The sequence below is a fragment of the Ruditapes philippinarum genome, unplaced genomic scaffold (assembly GCF_026571515.1).
Source record: "Ruditapes philippinarum isolate M1 unplaced genomic scaffold, ASM2657151v2 ctg13312_1_1_1_1, whole genome shotgun sequence".
NCBI classification, from domain to species: Eukaryota; Metazoa; Mollusca; class Bivalvia; order Venerida; family Veneridae; genus Ruditapes; species Ruditapes philippinarum.
The window spans coordinates 17,967-25,204 of NW_026863543.1; the positions used below are offsets into that span (position 1 = coordinate 17,967).

Below are 7,238 nucleotides of genomic sequence, written 5' to 3' on the forward strand. Positions count from 1 at the left end.
ATATATTATACCTCATTTGCATACGGTCTTCTATATTCAATACGACGTCATCCGGTCCATAAACCGCATACAGACCGGGGGCGGTCCATAATTCTTATGAAGACCTTTTAAACGTATAGCTTTCATGACGTGCGAATTTCACAACGACACAAACAGACGATAAATGTGAAAATGGCTAGGCGATTTGTCTCTTTATCAGAGACGTAAATGTATTACATGTTGATCAAAAGTCATGATTTGTCTTTAATTTAGTTATAAATTTTATTTATACTGTTTGTGAAATTCTTAAAGTCCGGGGTTTTTTTGCCTAGTAACATTAAATTAATATTGAATTTGATTAACAAAAATGGAATTACAACTCCTCCCAGCAAACAAAAGACGTTGTACCAACGTTGTACTGACGTTAGACGCTGACGTTGGGTAAACGTTGGCAGAAGGTTGGATTTGAAAGTTTTTTAGATGTCAGAATCCGACGTCTATACAACGTCATAAAATGACCCTTATCCAACCTTATCTGACCATAATCCAACCTTTTCTGACCATCATTTGGACATAACCCAACCTTTTCTGACCATTATCCAACCTTTTCTGACCATTATCTGACCATAATCCAACCTTTTCTGACCATCATCTGACCATAATCCAACCTTTTCTGACCATTATCTGACCATAATCCAACCTTATCTGGCCATGATTTAACCTCATTTCAAACTTTTTGGAATATGATTTTTTTTTTCATTTTAAGCTCATTAGTAGGGTAAACAAATAAGCATTCTTATAATTCTAACAATTTATTTTCAATACGAATCACATGTACAAAACAATAAATGTGGTACTATAACAAATGTAACATTAACATATGTATTTTGAAACTATTAAATTTGACAGTCTGTACGTATAAAATAACGCTTCATGTATAAAATAATCATGTTTTAGATATACTAAATTCTTTATAAACACTAACACTGACATTTTTTATGGTTAACATTCATGCATGTTTTTCTTATATCACCAAGGCTTATTTCCGACTGAACCGATCACCCTGAGGTTGGGATTTTCCAATCATCTATCCAACTCACTGATTGTATATTTTTCTTTGTACTTTTTATCTGAATGTTAAATGGAACAATATTGTGAATATTTTGATATTACTACAAATAGCAATCTTCATATATCTTAATTAGCATTCTTCTTTCGTCCACCTCCACTTTGGCGATCTGCGGCATACTTTAAAGTTTAAGCATATCATAATCTGAACTTCTACCGTCTCCAACCTGAGATATCATCATTCACACTATCTGAAATTTAAAAATAAATTAAATAATCACTTACAATTGCAAGAAATAAATCACTTTTACATATTACAATTAAATGAAATTCTGACAAAACTCTGTTCTACTTTAACAAAAGAGGCTTATTTTTTTATTTACTTTAGTTTAAACCATGTTGTTTCATGTACCTATATATCCATTAATTTTGATAAAAACGGCTTCGTGATCAATGTAATATTTTGAAATATACCTGTCACAAAATCTTGTGTTTCTCTTCTTCTTTTCCTCTTAATAATTTCATCTTCATCCTCTGAACTTTCGACAGTTGTTGAATTATCATAATTTTCACAATCTCTGATATTCACTGAAAGACAAAACAATAAATTATTATGATTATCAAAGCACGTTTACGAAAACAACCTGATAAAATGTTCAATTAATTATTTTCATTAAGTATGACCTGAAAATTTATTCAGAAATTACGATTTTTGCCTGCGCAAAATTTAATATGAAAATAATATTTTTTATATTTACAAATGTATTATAATTTATACAAATGCTACAACATCAAAGAAATTCACATGTTACTGTCATTTTTATAGATATAATCTCTGCCCAGCATGATCCGATCTGCTAAGAGTATAAAGGACAGACCGGCTGACGGTACAAACGTTTTATGATATATGCATATAACTTGTTTCACTATATTTGATAAGCAGGCTAATAAACAAACTATTATTTTTATTGATTTATAACCTTGATAATGTGTTTACTGACTGATAATATGTTGTCTGATTACATTAATGAAAAGATAAGTAGTCGAAAACAATGTGGTTTCAGATACATCTTACCAAAGTTGTACCATTTTATTTTAGATCATGTATCAAATGCCATGAATCATTATCATAATATAAGAAACACGTGGTATGCTATGCTGAAGAATTTAACAACCTGTAGTTAAACAACTACACAGACATCAAAATCAAACTGTGCTTGCATGAGACCCTACAGTTATCTGATTCATGTGTAAATGACTGGCCCCTCATATAAGGGAAGTTCATGTTGATAAGAAATAAGAGGAAATTTTATATGCCAGCATTTGAATAATAGAGTCTAATTAACGTAACAAGTTACTGCATTTAACCTTTTATTGATTTCAATTGCTAGTGTATTTCATACCATTGATTATGCAAAAAAATAATTTGGCAATGGCGATATAGTGTGGGAAAAATGATCCGATAATACAAATTGTTCTAAAGCAAATAATAAAGTGCTTTAACGAGGGATCGAAAATATTTATCTCGCGAAATCATGTGACTTTAAGTTTTACCAGTCAAACTTTACAATGATTAATAAACCGTCGAATCCATGCAAACATGCGGTAAATAAGCATTAAAAACAATAAATATCGTTTGCCTACCTTTTTCTATTTGTTTGGAATATACAACTTTGTCTGTCAACCCGTCGTTTTTGTCCGCCAATACAATTGAATTTCAAATCCGATAAGACTCCAATTCGAATTTACTAGATTATGTACCACCACAAAATGAAGCCCACAAAAATGATTACAACTTCATTGTTAATTATTTAAACACTTCTTTGACAAATTCGAGGAGATAAGTTATTATTAAAAAACAATAGAGCAAATATATATGATACTGATCTGCGGATATCCGTTTACCGAGCGCCACCTATCGAATATCGTACGGTAGCCACCCACGTGACACTGTTGTTGTTTTGATTAGGCAAATAAATTTATAATTTTCCCTTTCTAAAGAAACTTAAAATTCTCACTGTTTATGCTTATATTTACATATATTGGTTTTATAAATTAATTTTACCAATTGTCAGATTACCGACCAAAGTCCGACGTCGAGTCGACGTCAAAATGAAACGTTTGTTCGACGTCGGGGTTTCAACGTTGGATTGACGTTGTGTGAAGGTCGCCGACGTCGCGACCAATTTTCAACGTTGATCCAACGTTGTGTCAACGTTGGGTGTTTGCTGGGCTAGATCATCGGTAATCGGAATATTAAAAGAAGAGTATGATTTTTGCTGCATTGCTTGAAAATAATAAAACAAAATCCGTCCAGGGTTTGATATATTTCACACACTGAACAAGTAAAATTATTATTTGGAAGCAAATAATAGTACAAGAGCGATCAGTAATCACATGTGTCGCCTCATGATGGCCAATTTTATGTTGGGACAAATTTTGTGACAGATGGACAGACAGACGGACAGTGCACACCTAGACTTGGTACTGATTATTCCTGTAAAGTTTGGATAAAATTGCCCCAGTAGTTTATGAGGAGTAGTGCGGACAAGCTTTTGCGTATCTGGCAACACACAAAAAAAAACACCTTTTTTATCAAAGGGCCATAACTTGGCCAAAAATCATTCAACCGGAAAACCCGTGCAATATGCGCAAGGACTTGAGCTACAGATCAATTCTGTAAAGTTTCATTGAAATTGCATTAGTGGTATAAGAGAAGTAGTCCGGACAAACTTTAAAAATAAAAATTATTAAAGGGCCATAACTCAGACAAAAATCATTGAACCGGAAAATGCTGACAATATGCACAACTAGACTTGGTACTGATCATTCCTGTAAAGTTTGGATGAAATTGCACGAGTAGTTTATGAGGAGTAGTCCGGACCAGCTTTTGTGTATCTGGCAACACACAGAAAAAGAAACACCTTTTTATCAAAGGGCCATAACTCGGCCAAAAATCATTCAACCGGAAAACCCGTGCAATATGCGCAAGGACTTGAGCTACAGATCAATCCTGTAAAGTTTCATTGAAATTGCATAAGTGGTACAAGAGAAGTAGTCCGGACAAACTTAAAAATTAAAAATTATTAAAGGGCCATAACTCTGACAAAAATCATTGAACCGGAAAATGCTGACAATATGCACAACTAGACTTGGTACTGATCATTCCTGTAAAGTTTGGATGAAATTGCACCAGTAGTTTATGAGGAGTAGTCTGGACAAGTTTTGTGACGGACGCACGGACAGACAGACAGACAGACAGACGGACAGACAGACGGACAGACAGACGACGGAGAAGTGATCCCTATATGTCGCCACTACTCCGTAGAGGCGACACAAAAAATGACAGCACAAAACAAGGGGATCAATTTTGAGGTAAATCTACGATTGTTGACGCATGACGATGAACACCGGAGTATCCCCCTTTGATACTGATAGCTCACCCTGAACATTCGGTTCTGGTAAGCTAAAAAAGTACAGTCATGTCGGCCATCCGCAAACTTTTATCCTAACTTTTTAAGTTCTCTGTGTCTTGTCTTCATACTTGGCCACAACAACCCTTGGGACAAGACCTTTTCAGTACACCAGACTAACATTGACACCTCCATTCATAAATGACCTTGATCTCAGGGTTAAATGTTTAAATTTTGCTTGTGTTTTGCTGTAAGCGGCTATATATAACTTGAACATAATATTCTCTCAGGACAGCCCTTTAAATCAACAGACAGACCTTGACCTTCACACATCAATGACCTTGACATTGAAGGTCAAATTTTCTTCTGAATTTTGATATTTTCTTTCTATTGTCATTTATTTATGCTTTGACAAAACTAGTGTGACAAGACAGACCTATTAAAACAAGCAAATTCGTTGAATTTATATCCCCCGCCGAGTACTGGTTATTATTAACACAACAACTGAAGACATAAGGCTTTATTTATATATTAATCATGGCATAAACAGTAATATTCTTTGAACTTGATAAATATTGAGGGCAATAACAGAGCCATAACTTTGTGTTAAATAGCAAAATCTGGAAATGTCAATGAGATGTATGCATACTACATAACTAATCAAGGGCCATAAATCTGAGTTATAATTAAGTATCTGACTGGAACAAGGCGACTATATGCACATCTCCTCTTAGTATCCCATAGTTTCATTGAATTTCAGCCAGTAGTAGCAGAGAAGTAGCGAGGAAACAAATATTTTTCTATATGGATACTGCATAACTAATCAAGGGCCATAACTCCGAGTTAAAGTGTCTGACCGGAACAAGCCGACGATATCGGATATGCGCATCTCCTCTTAGTATTGAAGGTTCCCATAAAGTTTCGTTGAATTCCAGCCAGTAGTTGCAGAGAAGTAGTGCGGAAACGATTTTTACTCCATATGCATACTGCATAACTAATCAAGGGCCATAACTCTGAGTTAAAGTGTCTGACCGGAACAAGCCGACGATATGCGCATCTCCTCTTGGTATTGAAGGTTCCCATAAAGTTTCGTTGAATTCCAGCCAGTAGTTGCAGAGAAGTAGTGCGGAAACGATTTTTACTCCATATGCATACTACATAACTAATCAAAGGCCATAACTCTGAGTAAAAGGGTCTGACCGGAACAAGCCGGCGATATGGGCATCTCCTCTTGATATTGAAGATTCCCATAAAGTTTCGTTGAATTCCAGCCAGTAGTTGCAGAGAAGTAGTGCGGAAACAATTTTTACTCCATATGCATATTGCATAACTAATCAAGGGCCATAACTCTGAGTTAAAGTGTCTGACCCAAACAAGCCGACGATATGCGCATCTCCTCTTGATATTGAAGGTTCCCATAAAGTTTCATTGAATTCCAGCCAGTAGTTGCAGAGAACTACTCCGGAAACGATTTTTACTCTATATGCATACAACATAACTAAACAAGGGCCATAACTCTGAGTTAAAGGGTCGGACCGGAACAAGCTGACGATATGCGCATCTCCTCTTGATATTGATGATTCCCATAAAGTTTCGTTGAATTCCAGCCAGTAGTTGCAGAGAACTACTCCGGAAACGAAATTCGGACGGACAGATGGACGGACGGACAACGCCAAAACTATATCCCCCTCCCGATTCCATCGGCGGGGGATAATTATAGCAAGAGCACTGCTGGGCGGACCATTATATGCCCCAAAGTGTATTTTTTGTAAGGATGAAGCATTTGTAAGACATGGGAATTAAATAAAGTATTGCCTCCTTCAAAAAGCAATCCTCCTTTATAGCTGAAGAAACTTCATATATATAGTAGTACAGTTGCTGTTTCCAAAGCACCACCATCAAGTTGTTATATAATAATAATATAAGCAATTTTTTTTAGGGCATATATTAATGTACTCAATATAAATGATCATCCTAAGAAGTTTGATACAGTAGTTGTAAAACTGTTAACAATATTAAGGTCATTTGATACTGTCCTTTGACCTTGTGACCTCAATATAGATATGAATCTTTTATTCAATATAGGCAATCATCCTATAAAGTTTGAACACTGTAAGCCAAATGGAACTTTCTATGCTCCAGAAAGCACAATTTTCGGTGTAAAGATCATTTAAGACCCTGACCTTTGACCTTATGACCCTAAAATCAATAGGGGTCATGCTTTGGACTTGGCTGTTCATCCTATAAAATTTTACAGCTGTAGGTTGATTAATACTTAAGTTATTGAGCAGAAACTTTTTTCAGTTTGAAGGTAATAGTGTCTTAAGTTATGCTCCGGAAACGTTTTTCAGTTTTAAGTAGGGCCGGGAATTATATTCGAATATTCGAAACACTACCGAATATTCAAACATTGAAAAACAAATACGAATATTCGAAAAAAAAGAGAATGTTTTTTTTTGTTTTGTTTGTTATTACTTTCAAATTTCAATTAAGATCGTAAATAAACCATTGACCTTTACTTGACCAGGTGTTCACACTTTTGTATGACGCGTGTCAACGATCATCGCCAATTAACTGTGAACATTTTGGGGTCTAGTTGATCAAAAGGGCACCCGTTTAACAGTTTGTAATTTACCTGTTTAACAGTTTAGAATGTATTTTTTCCGATTTTAATTATCTTATTTATTGTTTTCTGTGCTATAATCTTTCTGATTAACCAATAATTGTCTTAAATTTTGTAAAGAAGAACAAGAGCCATGTCAACATGGCCATCCCCCG

The 7,238-nt window shown here is 35.0% G+C and overlaps 1 long non-coding RNA gene across 1 annotated transcript; it reads right to left on the reverse strand.

The window, feature by feature from the left end:
• Positions 1-393: 393 nt before the first annotated feature.
• Positions 394-3,172, reverse strand: LOC132722435 (uncharacterized). The gene is made up of 3 exons (XR_009624608.1): positions 2,692-3,172; positions 1,522-1,635; positions 394-1,298 (listed from the first exon to the last, which is right to left on the reverse strand). It is a non-coding gene; the product is annotated as an uncharacterized LOC132722435 (long non-coding RNA).
• Positions 3,173-7,238: the final 4,066 nt, after the last annotated feature.